Here is a 19,397-nt window from a genome sequence, read left to right on the forward strand (position 1 = left end):
ATGTTCATGGAGTTTTCTTGGCAAAATACTGGAGTGGTTTGCCAGTTCCTTCTCCAGGTGGATCACATTTAGTCTAAACTCTTGGCTATGACCTGTCCATCTTGGGTGGCCCTGCACGGCATAGCTCATAGCTTCTTCCCCACGACAAGGCAGTGAGCCATGAAGAGGAGGGAAAGATTAGGGTGGCAGAATTGGCTCAAGGCATTGAAGAAAATGATGTCCCCTCCCATTCCATGGCTAGACTTGCAGTTAAATCTAACTTCAACACTGGTGATGGGTTATCATCCTCCATTGCACCTGTGGGGGGGATAGGGGCAACTGGGCAGCTTAGACAGGCTTGTAGGCACCTGTAGCTCTGTTCTCCAAAAACCTGCCATCACTTCCTGTTCCCCCATGTTGCCTTAGGTGGCTGGATTACTTTGCCAACCCACAGAGCTGTTCCAGAGGAGTAAAATGTCTTGACTGGTGAAGGGCATTGGTGCATTTGAAAGCACAGTACAGTCATACCTTGGTTTAAGTACGCCTCAGTTTGAGTATTTTCAGTTTAAGTACTCCGCGGACCTGTCTGGAACGGATTAATCCACTTTCCATTACTTTCAATGGGAAAGTTTGCTTCAAGTTAAGTACGCTTCAGGTTAAGTACGGACTTCCGGAACCAATTACACTCATACCTTGGGTTAAGTACGCTTCAGGTTGAGTACTCCACGGACCCGTCTGGAACAGATTAATCCACTTTCCATTACTTTCAATGGGAAAGTTCGCTTCAGGTTAAGTATGCTTCAGTTTAAGTACTCCACGGACCGTCTGGAATGGATTAATCCACTTTCCATTACTTTCAATGGGAAAGTTCGCTTCAGGTTAAGTACACTTCAGGTTAAGTACAGACTTCTGGAATCAATTGTGTTTGTAAACCGAGGTACCACTGTCGTGTATATGGAAGTTTCTTAACTTAATTCCTGGCCTCTTCTGATTGGATTTAGGACTGCTGTGTGGGACCCTGGAGAGCCAGTCAGTAGATTAAAAGAATCACTTGACTTGGTAAAAGTTAGCTTCCCATGCACCTAAGTAGTAGGTTAATGTGACCCGCAAAGTTTCTGTCTGAGTCATACACACTACAATTGTCATATCTTTATCACAAATGGCACAATCCTCGATATAATTGAAACAACAGAAATAGTTGCCATGGGTACACCCAGACAGTCTCCCCAGAGACCATGACAGGACCAGGTCTGTCAAGATGGTTCTCATATCAGTGAGTGCTTGACTTCAGACTGATCCCAATTGGTAAGATAACCACTTGTTCCTGGTGAGTTGATCATATGAGGCATCTGCTACTTAAGAAGATCAGAATGAGCGAGGATTAACTGCACTCTCAATCAGTTTGTTAACAGTACTGTCTGGGAGTGAAATGAAAGAGACCAAATTAAAGGTGGGATAAATTAAGATAGTTGTGGATTCATTGTAGTATGCTTTTATTGTTATGTATTTATTCTTCCCGAGTTTCTAGAATGCCTATGTACACAAACATCCATATCTCCATCATACTATGTTTGAATATTAGTCCATCTAACTCTGTGCTGTTTACACTGATTGGCAATCACTCTCTAGGGTTCCAGACAGTAGGATTTCTCACCCCTACCTGAGGATGTCAGGAATTGAACCTGGGACCATTTGCACACTGAATATGTACTCAACAACTGAGTCACGGCCCTTTCCCAAATTTGATGAGGTGCCTCATCAATGCAATAAATCAATAAGATCTTAATAAGGTTCCTAAAAGTTGCAAGATCCAGGTTACAGTCCTGAACCGTTGACTTGGAAGCAAGCTTCATTGAAATAATTAGAGGAAAATGATAAGTACAGGAAGTGCATTCAGTATCTGGCACCAAAGACTTATCCTCATTCGCCAGAGGATGTTTTTTTCGGTGTGTGTGCGCACATGTGTGAGTTTGCTCCCTGTTCTGTGTCAAATTTTTAATCTTCCTGATTTACTGAAGCAGACCTAAGATGACAGTCAGATATATTTTCTTTTAAAATAATAGTTTACCTCAGACAAGCAGCACCCAAAAGGACACTTCCTGCTGGCAACCATTCCCTCTTGGTAGACGTACATTGCAGTCACAAACACTCAACTCTATTCTAAGCATATTTGCGTGACAGGAGCCAGGAGAAATCAGTTTTACATAAGGAAGAGAGAAAATAGTATGTTCCCTTACAGGCAAAAGGCATTGAGACAGATCTGCCTGGAAGCAGGGTGGGTGGGAGAGAGAGCCCTTAAAATAATAATGATGGAGGGGGGATTCTTTCCACCTCCTGAACATCTTGCCCTGCATTGGCAATGTCACTAGTCAGCAGGCTAAAGTACTTTAAAGATTTTTTTTAAAGAGGAGGCTGCAGTGAGAAAGGTTTTCACTGAACAACATAGAGGTTAAAGACAAGCGAGTCAACACAGTCCTCCGTTTCTACAGATCCTAATGCAATGGATATATAATTTGTTTCCCCTACATGGTAACCCTGAACGGGGCCAGATGCAAGATTTAGGGGGGAGGGGGGCTGGGCAAAGCGCATTCTTGCAGCAGTCTCTTCTATTGGTGAGCCCTGGTGGCTGGCAGCAGTAATGCCGGGTGGCTGAAACCGAGGCCCCGTCTGACTTCCCCCAAGGAATTGTAGTTTGTTAAGGGTGCTGAGAGTTGTTAGGAGACCCCTATTCCCCTCACAGAGTTCCCAGAGCGGCTTAGCAATCAATCCCTCTTCCCAGGGAACTATGGTAATTGTAGCTCTCTGAGTGAAGCAGAGGACTCCCAAGAACTCTCAGCTCTCTTAAACTACAATCCAGGGGCATAGCAAGGAGGGGGGGGCGATAGGGGTGGTCCGCCCCGGGTTCCACTCTGAGGGTGTGTGACAGTTGGCGCCCCACCCAGCGACTCCCAAGGCGAGCCTCCAGCCTCCCAGTAAAAAGCTGCTTGGCACGGTGTGGCGTGCTGCGCCGAGCAAGCTTTTTACTGGGAGGCTGGAGGCTCGGGAGTTGGGGGCGCCGACTCCAGGGTGGGACCCGCCCACTCCCGCCCACTCCCACCCACTCCCGCCCACTCCCGCCTGCTGTGCCGAGCGAGGCTTTTTAGGCTGGAGGCTCCGTTTCGGCTCCATTTTGAAGTCGTGGGGGCGCACGCGATCCCCCTCTACGTGGCACACATGTGCAGCGGGTTGCTGCGCCTGCATACAACGTAGAGGGGATTGCACCCCCCCCGCGACTTCAAAACAGAGCCTAAACAGAGCATCCAGGCTCCAGGCAGATAGCCCACTGGTGCGGTGGGTACATAAGAAATGCTTCAGTTTAGGCAAGTTGAATCTACAGGTGTTTATGTATGACTTCACATGCGATTTCTGAAGGCAATTTGTAGAGCCATTTGTAGAGCCATCCATAATGTGAAAGCATATCATCAGCTTTTCAGAGCTCCAGGAGAATGTTTATGGCAATTATTTGTCATAATAAGATCCATTATCCCTACATCTTACTAGAATATTGATTAATCACCAAAGGAGAATCCAGTAGCATCAGTGTTGCCCTTGAAATGCAAAGTTGCTGCTTTCAGATTTGGGAAGAACATGCTATGGATATCGAACATTATGAATAGGATTGCTAAAGCACATGAAATTTCTCTTTTATGAAAAGCAATGCAATTTCAGTGGTTTTAACACCATTCCCCATGCCCAGATAAGAGTGTTCAAAAATGCTTTCTAAAATCTAGGTAGGTTGCTTTTTATATTGGATTTAATGATTCACTCTTTTTATTAGAATTCCCATGACCTACTGCTGTGTTGTCAAATTTCAAAGCAAGAATGCATATTATTTAAAGGACAAAAAGCAAAGCATGAAATGATGCTGACTATGTACTGGTTGATACATAGTCAGCAACTGCCCTACTTGCATAACATACTTGCACAACTTGTGCAAATAGGACCATATTCCCCTGCCCACAGCAGCTCTTTATACATACCCAACATTTGCTCTAATCTAGAGTGTAGGTGGACCCTCTGGAGCAGATTGGGGGTGTTGGGGGACTGCAGAGAAGGGAGAAGGATGGGGAAATTCCATTGCATCTGCTAATATGACTTTGGATCTCATCCAATATATCATCATGTTAGAAGCATACCTGCCAAGCCTCCCACAGAAAAATACGGGATCAGCAGCAGCAGTGGCACTGGAAGTTGCACCGGAAGATGGCCGCCGGGCATGCGTAGAAGCTATTTCCGGCACCAGTGGCAACCATTTTCTGGTGCCCATAGATGGGCAAACCAGCACCAGAAAAATGGCTGCCAGCAGGAGTGGATTTAAGGGAGATTTACGTGAGAGGAGCTCAAACGGGAGACCGCCGGGAAATGGTAAGGAAAAACGGGGGTTTCCCGGGGAATACAGGGTACTTGGCAGCTATGGTTAGAAGAGTTTCATCAACTTCCATTTAGCTTCTGGACCCAGTTTTCACAAAGAAAACCACGTTGCCTGGGATATCTCAAAGATTGTTTTCTAGCGCAGGTATCTTACCATTAGCCGAGATAATATTCAGAGGCCCTTCCCAAGGAGACCTTGGAGTAGACAGGTATTTTTTATCCCTGTAGTCGCACCCAAACTCTGGAATGCTCTCCCTAAACATGTTCATCTGATAACTTGATTGCTACATTTTAGATGCCAGGCAAAATCTGTTCAGTTCTCATGGGCTTTTAGTGGTATCTAGGTTTTTGTTTTAACAAGTTTTAGATGCTGTTTATTTTCTGATTTGTGTGTTTTCATTTTTTCTCAGTGTTTTCATTATGTTTTTATGTGGATTTGTAGGCAGTCATGTTTACTAACCTTTTTTGGTTAGTGTCTCCCATAAGGCTTTGTTGTTGTTTTGTTGTTGTTGTTGTTGTTGTTGTTGCTGCTGCTGCTGCTAAAAACCATATGTGTTGATTTGACCCAACTCTTGATTTCTTATGCGTTATGGAAAGAAAATCTGAGAATCAGATCCCTTCTTTCCAATTTGGTGGAAGGTCTTCTTTAAATGGAGCAAAAGTTTCCACAATTCGGTGTCCTGAAAAAAATGTAATTGCTACACTGATGACTCTGAAGAAGTCCTTTACACGATAGCTTTAGAACAATCTGATTAAAGACTGGGCATTGAGCTAAGACTTTATCTATTACTTTAGGTAGCTACTGCATCTTCCTAAATCACCTATAGATTTGAATGATGACTGCACATATCGCTGATGGGGAAGGGGGAAAAAATACCCCTCTATAATTTGGCAGCCATTCCTAATGATGAATTTTTATAATTTTCACACTCTACCTAAAAGATAAATTAATCATTTAAATAGCACCCTTCATGTGAACATCTTAGAGTGCTTTCCCAAAGTTAAAACCATATAAACGTGAAGTCAAAAGAAGCAAAAAGAAAAGCAAGTGTTCAGTGCTCATAAAAGTCAAAGGAAACAGGATTGAATTAGAACAAATGTAGGATGTGATGACTGGCAAGAAACATTGGCTCATACGAAATAATCTGGAGAAGTGAATTTTGCTGGGAAGATGGAGAAAGCCTTTGAAATCCCCATGAAACTTTACTGAAACAAGAGACTTTTCACAATCAGTATAAGCTTCTATAGCCTTGGAGAGGGTTCTACAACCATCACCACAGCATCCTCTCCCAGGTGATTCTTGTTTATTTATTTTATTTAGAAAAAGAAAAGCATAAGCAGGTAGAACTAAGGCTAATCTAGCTCTGTAACTGTGTCAACATTTATATAATAGAAACAGGTCATTCCGTGTGTTATTTTATTGGTGTTGTTGGTATTGGTTTTTGTACTTGTCCAAAATACATTAATAATATAATATATTAATCTCTTAGGAATATAAATCTATTATTAATATTTATTTTAAGTATAGATAACTAAATGACGTGTCTGAATAGGTTTTCTGAAATAAAAGGTTTTAGGTTGGGGACTAAGGGGACACAATCCTATGGCAAGATCTGTGATGGTGATTCTTGGCTCAACCATTGCTAAGCTCCCAACCCCAGCTCAGCTGTTGATACACTGGTGTAACTGCCTCATCCCAGCTCAGTGGAGGCTCAGTCATCTTTAAGTTCCCCAAAGGGGTGTGGCATGGGCAGGGCAGTGTGAGTGTGCATGTGCGTGTGTGCTATAGGCTGGATCCTAAGACCATTCAACTCAGTTATGTGATCTGGCAACCCAGCATAGAATATTAATGTTATGAGTTGCAAGGGGTGGTGGTGGTGGTGGTGTAGGCTGTATGCAGAGACCCTTCTAATCCCTGGACCCTGTGAACTGTAAAATATAAGCAAGGCCAGCTTCCTGAACTTAATTCAGCTTTGGTTCGCCCTGCAATTATGGGAACTACTTTAAGGTGTGGATCAGGTATTTCTGAACTAATTCAGGGAACTTTCTTGAACTGAACTAGTTCTTTCCAAGCAGTGGCATATATACAACCCCTGCTGGTATCGGAGCTGAAAGTGGTAGCAGCATATTGCTACTATATCTCTGGTTTATCTCGAATGGTGGTAGGTCTTCATCTATTAATGATGAAAATAAACTCCTCACTGAACTCTTTCTCTAAACCCATCTATCTCATTCGGTGACAACGCAATTGTAAATGAACCCTTTTTAATAGCTACCACTACCCAAAGAACATTGCTGCTCCCCAACAAGACTCAAGGTACTCAGTCTATTGGCTTTTCATGTGTGTGACAAATTGTCCCAGATAGTTTTATTCTTTTGTGTCTTGTTAATTCAGAACCACGCTTTTCTACAAAGAGAAATGTACTGAAGATGTTATCTTTGAACTGGGTTCTGGATGAATGGTTTCATTTGTATTATTACATTGTAGCTGGAAGGCTATATGTTAACTTGAAATGTTGATGATTTGATGAGATGAATTAAAAGTCGCTTCATACGCCATTGCAGCCTTGGACTCTTCCGTTAGCTACAATATATTCTGCTTTTAAATAAAGGCATACTTATATTTGAAAGAAAAATCACCAAACCTCATCATGTCCTGATTCCACAATGGTGAAACCTCCAGGTGTTGTCGGATACCAACACCTATCAGACTTCCAGCCAATCAAGTCCCAGCCAGAAATGCCCAAAGCTTCTCCATCTCTGCCATTAACTATGAAGCCACCCAATATGTATGCAAAACTAGGGCTGCATTACAGTACCACCAAGAGGAAAGTCAAAGCATCAAGGTGGAACAGAAGCATAATAAGTTATGCAGCAGGAATGGTGGCAAACATCACCTGCAAATTCAGAGCTAAACGAGTGCAATGACTCTACTGAAGAGCATCATGTTTGAGGGCAGTTCAGACAATATGGAAGCTTGAGAGAGTTACCACCAAATTTTGCAGAGAGCAAAATGATCATGGGGTGCAAAAGGTGCTTTGATAGGACAAGTCCCTAAAATTCACAAGAGTCTGTGAATGATGTCTCTTGATGGCTGCAAGAAAAGAAATCTTGCTTCTCCCCTGTTTTTCCAGTCCCCCCACCCCAATTTCCAGTGTTCCCTGGAAGGAGAGATTATTGTCAAACCACTCTGGGAATTGCTGTCCTGTGAGAGGAATAGGGGTCTCCTAACAACTCTCAGCACCCTTAGCAATCAAGATTTCCCTCCCTTTTTGGGGCAGGAAGCCATGACTATAGTACAGATTGGGGCCTTCATCATGTCCATTAATTTGAATATGTCTACTCTGAGTAAAGTTTAGTTGATTACCACTCATTTAGTTCCCCTGAGTTTTGCAGTGGCTTCAGTCTGACTGAACCTACAACGCACTGCCACTCTCCACATTTTCCTGGAGTTCAGCGGCATGTTCTTCAGATTACTTTCAGGTGTACAAATAGAGAGAAGCAAAACGCCCATGTACAAGCTGAACGCTATACACATCCTTAAGAATGAATTAAGTTGCACTGAAGCAAGACTGAGTGGCTTTCAATGTAGGAGGGAGATTTAGGGAATTGTCTACTACAAGGGATTTCAAAGATGTAGGGCAAGCGTTCTAAAAGAGATGAGGTACAAGCCATTAGCACACAGAGAGAGATAATCCCCTGGTGTCTTCCTCAAACAGACTATCAGTTTCAGAAAATCTTCAGGATTTGGAATACTGTGTTAGAGATGAAAGAAGCCAGTCTGAAACACACTAAAAATGAAATCTTACATCTCCTGACTTTTGTAGCACCACAGTATATCCCCCTGAGATGTGCAGATCTATGTTTAAATTATACACAAACATAAACCAGTTTCTACAATATAGGAGAGAAACACGATCTGTTTGATGTAGTCTGTGTATAGTTTTGTTCAGTTGGTTGTGTGACTCCCTGTTGAAGGTACACCAGTGGAAAATCTGGGCTTATTGCTTTGTGATGTGTGAAACAGCCCTGACGATCTGTGTTGTCGTCATCCTGCTATTACCCAACCTTCATCAGAAGGTTGCAGGGTAGGTGGCAACAATATATAATACAGCATTAAAACTGTTTAAAACAAGTTACAATCACAAATAGTGAGTACACACACACACACACACACACACACACACACACACACACCTCAAGTGTCAAAGGCCAGTGTAAAGAAGTATGTCTTCAGCATACAACAAAACCTGTACAATGACGGTGCCAGACAGACTTCTGTGGGGAGCTAATTCCACATTTTAGGAGCTATCACAAAGATTGCCCTCTGCCAGATCACATTTCTCCTCACCTCTGAGGGCAAAAGAACCACCATGAGGGACCTTCTGAGAGGGTCTGTAGGGAAGGAAGCAGTCTCTCTAATGTATGGGGCCTAAGTCATTTAGGGCTTTAAACACTAGCCTGAGCACCTTGAATTGGGACCAGAAATGAACTGGCAACCAGAATTGGCAAGTAGTTTCCCACACATTTGTGAATTCACATTGATGGGTTGTAGAAACATTGTGACAAACCCAACCCCTAATTTAGGGGCATCCACAAGACCTAGTTCCTATGCCCATGAAGTTTGTACCCATGTTGAGGCCATATTGAAGGTCTAGTTAGCAACATAGGATTTTCCATCATGAGCCTACTCCCTCCTTATCCACTGTTGGCTATGCACAATGAATTTCATTGTGAAAAGTGCTGCAGCCTAGAATGTTCATCTTGTAATAAACACGTATCAACTATTCTCACATTGTGGATTTTTGACGTAGAAGGACTTACGTGACAATCCTGTGACAGAAACTTATAACATGGGAAGAAGCCCTAAATGATTACTTTTTCAGTTAGGAGGCAGCTTTCCTTGGATTAATGACAGAAGGAAGGGAGTACACTCTGAAGCCATCCAGATATGTGGAAGGTTGCAAGATAATATCACTATGCTTTGGCCCAGGCCCGAAATATGAGGCAGGAAATTGAAGGAACGGAAAGGTGAGGGGGACGGAACAATCAGAGTGTTTGGGGTATTGTGAGGAGGAGGAAGGGAGGTGTTTTTTTGGGGAGGAAATAGCATCAAAATATCATTTAGAAACCTAATCAGTTACCAGAAAGATATCCACCATGGGGAAATCAAATTGCACTGTGTGTCTGGCAGAGAACTCCAAGTCTCACATCAATGACATCTTTGTGTAGCTGCACTTTCTCAAAAAACCTTTTCAGGAGATACATAAAAGCCTGTACTTTGAGTATGCTAAAAAGAAAGTCAGTGGGGATGCAAAAACCTGATGCTTGGGGGTAAGCAAAAGCACCATTGAGACAGCTGTCATCCAGCAGAATAGCAGCTGATCAGGAAACTCCAGTGGGGCTAGACTTGTCTTAAGCATTTCAGTGGTAGCATTGTAATACTTGCTCTGTCAACCAAAAAAAAGGATGTCTTAATTCTACAAAGTGAACTGGATGTAAGTGAGCTTCTGATTTTTGTTCTTTGCGGTGAGTGTTCACTCTTTTCTCAAACAGAAAAGCATTTATATCCCTTTGTACTTTCAGTACAGAATCAGTTGAAGCATTGCCTGCAGCCCTGATTAGCAACCAAGCCTAGCTTTCAAGTGAGCTACAGGACTGGCAAAATTAGCCTGAATCAGTTCTGCACTACCTGAAGCATGGACAAGGAGTTTGTGCATGCATGCAATACAAGGCATGTGCACGTGTGCATGTACAACACACATGAACATGCATTCATGCTTCTTGCCTTTGTGAATGGACAGCCATACTTTTTGGCAAAAGCTTCATTTCTGGCCTCAGTGTAATGATGGTGCCAGCTCCCAAGGGACACTCTTGTTGCGCAATGCCTTGACCAGTTTCAAACTCTTGCTGATTGGAGCTATTTTTCTAATCTGTGGATTGTTAAACACAATCTAGAGGGCCTTCTTGGTAATGTCACCTGCCCTGTGGACCACCCTCCCATCAGATGTCAATGAAATAAACAACTATCTGAGTTTTAGAAGACATTTGAAGGCAGTCCTGTTTAGGGAAGTTTATAATGTTTGATCTTTTATCACTGGTGGTGGTGGTGAGGATGATGATGATGATGATGGGAGCCACCCAGAGTCACTGGGGAAACCCAGCCAGATCTGTGGGGTATAAATAAATCACTACTACTACTACTACTTCATGTTTCATGTGGCCCCACCTTTAAGCCTGAGATGAGAAAATGTGGCGCAAATGCCTGGTGTCCAAACAACTCACTTATCAATCATTCTAACTTCATTCATTGTCTAAAATCACTGAGCAGCCAGGCTGGCTCATTCAACAGAAATTGCATAGATGAGTACCTGCACATTTTGTTTCATAACTTTCTAGAAGGGTTGGAAACTTACTTTTTCTTTTCAAATGGTAGCTCAGATCCCTGCCCTAATGGAATAGCCTCCACTGACTTTTATTGGCAATTCTCTGTTTGTGGTCACATTTCAAAGGAATCCTCCAAAATAGCAACGTAACCCCTGTGTAAATGAGGAATTGCCTGTACTTAAGTGTCCACAGTAGTTTTGCAAGGGAAGTGAACAGGGAGAAAACCAGAACAACTTGTCACACCCCTATGACTGTTTGATGGCTCTGCCCCGGTGACCTCCTTGAACCCCCATCCAGTCTAATGGGCACCAGCCACCACTGAGTGACAATGCTCAGATTTTCCATTTTAGAAGGTTTTATTCAAGTACTTGTTATTTTCCTCTTTGATAACCAAGCAATCATTGAAGACTGTTTGAATGGGGAGGAGGCAATAATGCAGAACTAAGGGAAGGTATACGCGAAGAATTTAAAACCATTATGCACAAGTTTACATTTAAACCGACAATTCATCATACCCTGAAATGTTATTCAAACTTCTAAGCACCCGAAATGTATGGCTTATTGATCTTCAAAACTGATAAATGTTTAATATGTTATTGCAGAAAGCTAATGTATCACAAATCACATTTGGACAGGCTGTCTGCCCCAATTTCATGACCCCATTAATGCTCATTCATGGTTTGCCTTTTGATCCAGCAGTTTCAGTGATAAAGTGCCCTACTAGCCTGGACTAGACCTGATTTCAGAATAGGTAGCAACCCATTACACGCAAGTCAATGCTCTGGAAAGGCTTAAATGGCCTGCATGCATTTGCTGTCTCTGGCACACAATGGAATGTTTATCATAGCTGCCGAGTTTTCCCTTTTCTCGCGAGGAAGCCTATTCAGCATAAGGGAAAATCCCTTAAAAAAAGGGATAACTTGGCAGCTATGGTTTATGGAGGAGGCGGGTTCAGTTATTTGTAAAGAGACTAAACACATATGGTCATGAATAAGCATGGGTGGCCAAAAAATAAAAATAAAATCTCTCCCGACCCTGAACAAAAAGTGATGCATGATAACCTTATATTTAAATGGCATATGAACCTTGTGCAAATCCACTTCACACTTTGATGTCTAATTATGTCTATCTAGGGGCAGTTTCAAACATTACTCTTTAACTGTAGTCCCATTTGGCTGTTTCCCCTTCACACAATTACAGTTACGCAAGAGGCAAGTCCGGGTCATGCCCCACTGTTGTGCCCTAGTTGCCCAATCCATGCATCTGGCAAATGCTGTAACGGCAACTTCTGCACCAGGGAGCCTGCTCTCAGAGGCGGAGCTAGCTGCTCCGGCACCTGGAGCGGCGCACATGCTGTGCACCTGGGAGCAGGGCCATGGGGGCGGGGCGAGCATCCCAGGGGGTGAGACACCCATGGGGATGGAGCAAGCCACCCATGGTTGGCTGCTTCCTGAGCGGGGGGCGGTGAGGGAGTCACACCACTTTGCCAGCAACCTTCCTTCCTTCCCTCCTCCTCTTGACAGCTCGGGGGAGGCTCCCCCCCCCGGAAGCAGCCTGGGAGTGGGGAGCAACAGCGTGCCACCTGCCCACAACTCCCAAGCCTCCTCCGAGCTGTCAAAACAGGGGGGGGGGGAGGCTGCCAGCAAGGCTGCGCAGCTCCGCCCCTTCCCCTGACGGCTCAGGGTAGGTTTGGAGTCGTGGGCGGGTGGCGCGCCGAATGTCACCCCCCTCAGTGATGACACCTGGGGCAGGCTGCCCCCCTTCCTCCACCCCTGCCTGCTCTAAGCATTTAGGCTCCCTGATTTAGAGTTTAAGGTTACATCTAAGAGCAGGCATCCCCAAACTTCGGCCCTCCAGATGTTTTGGACTACAATTCCCATCATCCCTGACCACTAGTCCTCTTAGCTAGGGATCATGGGAGTTGTAGGCCAAAACATCTGGAGGGCCGCAGTTTGGGGATCCCTGTCTAAGAGAATAACCTTCATGGGGGATGACATCGTTTAAAAGGACCATGGGAAACTGTCGATGTACAATAGTAGTGTGATGACATTTCTGTGTTAAAAAAAGAGCTAGGCTCAGTTGGCCTCTTGCAGTCTGATTACAAGGCAGTGTGATTGGTAAGTTCTTCGTGATTCTACCATTTTAAGTATCTTAGGGGAGAGATGGAAAGTGGAGCAGGGCTGTTCCTGCCTCGGCCATCACAAGCCTCACCGGCAGTGCAATGCTGTGGTTTCACAACACCATTCAGCTTGGTCACAGTAGTCCTTCAAAACTGGATTACTGCAGTGTGCTATATGTGGAATTTTACTTGGGCTTGATCTGGAAGCTGAAGCTAGTGCAGAATGCTGCAGCACAATTGCTGACAGAAGTGAGACCCTGTCAGCATATAGCACCCTTCCCCAAGGGACTTGCACTGGTCACTGCTTTGCTACCAGGTAAAGTTCACGGTGTGACTATTAGTATATAAAGCCCTTATAAAGATTGCCTTAGCCCATATATCCCCATGTTGACTTGCAGAACTGGTACTCTTACAGGTGCCACATAATACCCATTCTCCATTTGCAAGAAATCAATCTTTAGTGAGGTAGCACCCACAATTTGGAAGTCTGTGCCAATTGGCATCAGGCAAGCACTTTCACTGCACTCTTTATGGCACCTGATAAAAATAGCTTTGTTTATACAAGCCTATGTAGAATGCTTGCATGTTTTTTTAAAAAAGTGTTTTTAGGCCATTTCTGATTTTAATTATTATTGGAAGGTTTTTAATTTAAGGGTTTTTACTGATAATTTTACTGGTTTTTTTTGTTTTGCTTTTTGCAAACTGCTTTAAGGTTTTCCTTTTTAACAATCAAGCAGTATATACATTTTACGAAATAAATAAATGTGAAGGGAGGAAGTTCTGTACATACAGCTACATGCATGCACACAAAATCTTTGCACATGTTCATGTGAGAATATTTGTGTGCACGGCAGCAGTAGATTCACAGTCTCCCCTTTTCACGTTTCATGCCAAAAAGTGTAAACTTTGGAGCAAGGCATGTAGCTCCTGCTCTGAACATTTGGTCTATGCATGGAGACAGCTCCATGCAAAATGCTTATATCTGTATCTTTGGTATTTTAGTGACAGATTAACTTTTGTACTGTTGGAATGTGTTAGAATTACTATGCCCCACAGTTGGCCTTGACACCTGTACGCCATGTTTGATAATGCTAGAATAAGGACAAATAATTTCTCTCTGCTATCGCCTTGCCAATGTGATGACCCATTTTCTGTTTTTCATTTATTTTTCATTGACTGTTTGTGTGATCTGTGACCTTCTGCTTTAGCTGCTACATCCTTTTGTAATAACAGAATTGTGTTTTTTTACTTTAACAGAGTGTTTAATGTTTTCCAAAACGTTCACAATCTACTGTCTGAATTTTCTTCAAATGTGCTTTTCTTGATCTAACTGCTAAGGACAGTATAGTCTTCAGGGCAAAAGAAATGGAAAGCCATTTAGAACTGACATGCGAGGCATGAATTCTCACGAGGACACATGCAAAACAACCGCCTGTGCAGTGACTTTTGTACTCAACATGTAATGTAAATCTGGTAGAACTGGATTATTTGAAAGGGGTGTGTGGGCAATGGTCTCCTGCTATTACCATTTGAGGAGAAAGTGCAAATATCAGGCTTGCTAAAATTGGAATGGCCGTAGTTCACCAAGAGAAGAAAGAAAAAGAAATAAGACACAGCAGAACTGAAAGGAGCAAAAGTTTGTGTCCCATGGTTATCATACTTTAGCAGGAACATATTTTTTAAAAAACTATCAACATTAGAATCAGATATAAACCACAGTTTCTGTCAAGGTCTCTCTTTCTCTGCTGGTAGGGTTGCCAGACTCAATAGAGAACAGGACTTCTGTGCCTTTAATTGCCCTGCTCTCTTTTGAGTCTGGAAACCTTAGAGAGAAACCAGCAGACCCTTTGTATAATTTCCAAGCAAAGGGTCTGCTGGTTTCTCTCTAAGGTTTCCAGACTCAAAAGAGAGCAGGGCAATTAAAGGCACAGGAGTCCTGTCCTCTATTGAGTCTGGCAAGCCTATCTGTTGGGGTCATGGGCCCGAGGTAACTGGAATCTCTTTCTGAGTCACTCTGCTCTCACTCTGCTTCCATTTGTAATTTGGGTTCTGAGCTACTCTGCACTGCTCTGCAGGTTCTCCCAACATCTTGACCGCATGGGGAGGTACACAAGGGGAGGAGAGGGGAGTAGTTCTGTGCGTGGGAGCCCTTGCAATAGCTTCCCTAATCCGCATAATGAGGTGGAACAACTGTGTGCAACAGCTATACCAATGCAGCGTAATAACATTACCAGTTAATGGTTGAACCAGAAAATGCTTTCTGAAGCTCCTATTAAAACTATTCAGACAGTAGGGAGTACATTTGCTGGGATTTTAATTAAAATCTAGATTTATATGTCTTCCATTTATTCTGCTCTTGCAGTTTGCAACACAATCAATTTGTGGCCTTCAGAATGGAACTGGATAGAAATAAAAAATAAAGGACCCAAACAACAGGGGGGGGGGAATAAGATCACTTGAGATCTTATTGCAAATTCCTGCTAATGGCTACTAATGTTTAAAACAGATACTATGTTACCATTATGAGAAATGGCAGTAGAATTTCCATCGTTGGGAAGGGAAAATATTTAAGATTTCTCCTTTCGTTTCTGTTTTTTTCTTTGTTATACATTCATGCAGGACGAAGGAGGTACCGTAACTCTTATTTCCAACTGGAAAGCTAGTTTCTGCTAATAGTTTCAACTTTTAGATTCCTCCCTGCAGGTATTTAATCTAAAACATTTTTTTTCCAGTTTGCTAGCTACGCAGGAAAGGATGTCCTAGTATACCAATATGAAAAGAATATTACAAGTGGGAATGTCAATAAAATGTAGAAGTGAGGAGTGCTCCTGTTCACTGTTCTAATCAGTCAGCTATGCCCTCCAAGCACAGAATCTTAGAAACTTAGAGTTGGAAGGATTATGAGTCTCATTCTCTACCGAATTTGCTGATAAGATACTCCCATTCCATTCTCCCTCCCACCTGCTTTCCCTTTCCTTTCCCTTTCCTCTCCCAGTCAGTCAGCATTCCATGGCCACTAAGCATGCTCTGTTCCCACTGTCCTGTTTTGTGTGCATAAAAAACAAACACCCCCCCCCCAAGAACTTAAGAGCCATGCTGTAGGCCAATGAAATCCAGCCTCCTGTTCTCACAGTGGACAAGCAGGTGTTTGTGGGGAAACCCACAAGCAGGAATTGAATGTAATAGCACTCTCCCTGCTTGTGAATCCCAGCAGTTGGCATTCGGAAGCAATATTGCCTCCGGCAGTGGAGTTAGAGCAGGGGTCAGCAAACTTTTTCAGCAGGGGGCCGCTCCACTGTCCCTCAGACCTTGTGGTGGGCCGAACTATATTTTGAAGAAAAAATAAATGAATGAATTCCTATGCCCCACAAATAACCCAGAGATGCATTTTAAATAAAAGGACACATTTTACTCATGTAAAAACATGCTGATTCCTGGACTGTCCGCGGGCCGGATTTAGAAGGCGATTGGGCCGCATCCAGCCCCCGGGCTTTAGTTTGGGAACCCCTGAGTTAGATCATAGCCACTAGAGTTAGCAACCCATGAACACTCCATGAATTTGTTTAATCTTTTAAACCCATCCAAGTTGGTGGTCATCACTACGTCTTGTTTGCTATGCAAATACACACTTTATTTTGCCTGTCCTCAATCATCCAATGTTCAGCTTCCTTGAATGTCCCTGAGTGCTAGCGTTATGAGAAAGAGAGACGCCTTCCTATAGTGTGTAGTTGGTGCCATTTCGGCCAATGCTCACCTCTGAACTTCAGAAATGTGTTTAAGCACTGGACAGCACTCCACAGTGGCTACAAACCACCCAGATTATGACTTGCAGTATTCCACATGAGTAATGACCTGGAGTATTTAGTGTGAGCTGAAGCCATTCTGTTCTGGACACAGCCCCTTTCAGCCTGCAACGTGAAGATCAAACTGTATTTGCTTTAATTATTTTTACCTCAATTGTCCTTTGGCACTGTCCTGGAATAATGCAGGATAGGGGAAGATTTATAAGTGTAAAAAGCAAATACCTGTAAATAAATAAGTTATTAGGGCATTGCTTTGGAGTTTTTCTGCTTTTTTGTATTTAACCATACCTCATACCTCATATTTGTCTTCAGCCTTTTGATACATCCACCTTGCACATGAGTACTGTGGTTTGGGCTCCATAATTGTGGCCCAAACCTTGAAATTGAACTTAAGATGTTGGTAAGAAATGAGGACTTCATAGCTTGAAAGGGTTTGCCTGCCCACACACAGTACAATATGTTCAAAATTGCACTGCTGCTTAAGTAAGTATCTCTAAACAGTACCAATCTGATTATGCAGTAATTGGCTTATATCGGCTATCCAGATGTTAAGGGATATGTGTGTAAGAAAGAAGAAAAATTGTAAATCGGAAAGAAGACTTACTCAGAAAGAAAACATGAGGTTTTAGCCAACCTCGTTAGTTCAGAGTAGTTTGCAAGGCATGGAACACACGCACACAAAAAGTTATCTTGGTTTCCAACCCTAATTTTAATGCCAAGATGGATGATGTGCTTTGCTTGGGAGGCCACATTTGAAATAGTCCTGTGGCATTTTTGCAGATTTAATGGATGCAATCTACATAAACTGCATATCAATTTCATGGATGTGATGGATGTCTAAGTATGGTTGGTGGAAATGTTGCACTTAATGGCGTAATATTCTTAGCCCCAAACTGACATTCTGGGTGTCATATCAACTTCAGATACAGTAGAGTATACTGGCTTAAATCCAAATATTCAAGTTTTAAAGAGTACAGGCTGCTCTTTCTTAAGAATGCCTTGGTTAAATCCCCTGCTAGACTTACAGGATTTTTTGGTTTGTTTTGAGAATTGTGCATATAAATAGCTTTTGCTTTTCTAAACTGCATGCTTGATAAACAACCCAGTTCACAATGCAGTTACACTACAACACTTAAATGAAAGATGATTATTTAAAAGGGGGTCCACACATGTATGTACATTATTTTGTTCCTTGAAGAGGAAGGGTGGGGTATCCTTGAAGAGGAAGGGTGGGGTATGTTTGTTTCTATACAAAGGTCCACATAGTTAAAGCTATGGTTTTCCTAGGAGTGATGTATGGAAGTGAGAGCTGGACCATAAAGAAGGCTGATCGCCAAAGAATTGATGCTTTTGAATTATGGTGCTGGAGGAGACTCATGAGAGTCCCATGGACTGCAAGAAGATCAAACCTATCCATTCTGAAGGAAATCAGCCCTGAGTGCTCACTGGAAGGAAAGATCCTGAAGCTGAGGCTCCAATACTTTGGCCACCTCATGAGAAGAGAAAACTGTCTGGAAAAGACCCTGATGTTGGGTAAGATTGAGGGCACAAGGAAAAGGGGACGACAGAGGACGAGATGGTTGGACAGTGTTCTCGAAGCCACCAACATGAGTCTGACTGAACTGTGGGAGGTGGTGGAATACAGGAGTGCCTGGCGTGCTCTGGTCCATGGGGTCAAGAAGAGTCAGACACGACTAAATGACTAAACAACAACAACAAATATGACCATGACTAACATGAGTTTGACCAAACTGAGGGAGGCAGTGGAAGACAGGAGTGCCTGGCATGCTCTCGTCCATGGGGCCATGAAGAGTCGGACACAACTAAACAACTAAATGACGACAAATATATTGTAAACTGCCTTGTGATCTTCGGATGAATGGTGGTACAGAAATTCTACAAAGAAACAAATGAATAATAAAAATAAACAAAAATAAATTCAATAAATAATTAATTTGATATCTCTGCACTTGATTACTGGACACTCATGGCCAGCATCTAGATGTGTGAATGGTTCTATTGAAAAGGAACCAACAAGAATCTAGGGGACGGTCAGGAATCAGTTCCCAGGGCGGCAGCAAGAACAATTAATGAACTTCCTCCAGCCATGATTTCCCCCCCTTGCACACTCTCTTACTAAACAGTCTGAGAATTGTTAACCTAAATGAAAGAACAGCACATAGGAGCATATGAAGTTGCCTTTTATTGAGAAAGATCATTGGTCCATCTAGCTCAGTATTGCAGACTCAGGTGCAGGAAGTGTGCAGGCCAGCACAGGGCATGACTAAGGGAAGATATAAGACACAGGTCATTGTTATTAGGTTGAAATTGGCCACAACTTTATTGACTACAGATGTAAGTAGGTTTTGGAGAAGGCACTGGGTATGTATCCAGCATCAAGCAGCCCACCTGCTAGTTGATTGAAAAGACTGAGTCAAATCTGGATTGAGAGTCGCCGTACATCACATCAGAGTTATCCCATTGGGGCCACCATTTTGAAGGGTGCTATGGACCCCCTCCCTTCATATAGACTCTTGGATAGAGACACCCCCTCACAGACCCCTTTAGCAGGATGCCCTATAGGTTAATGACCCAACTCAATGCCTTATCTGCCAAAAGTTGTGATGGTTGCTATGAGATAGGTGAAAACTGCCAAACCGTGCAGCAGTGTGGGGAGGCACGAATGGCCCCTGGACTGG

This window comes from Zootoca vivipara, chromosome 8, assembly GCF_963506605.1.
Source record: "Zootoca vivipara chromosome 8, rZooViv1.1, whole genome shotgun sequence".
Classification (NCBI taxonomy): domain Eukaryota; kingdom Metazoa; phylum Chordata; class Lepidosauria; order Squamata; family Lacertidae; genus Zootoca; species Zootoca vivipara.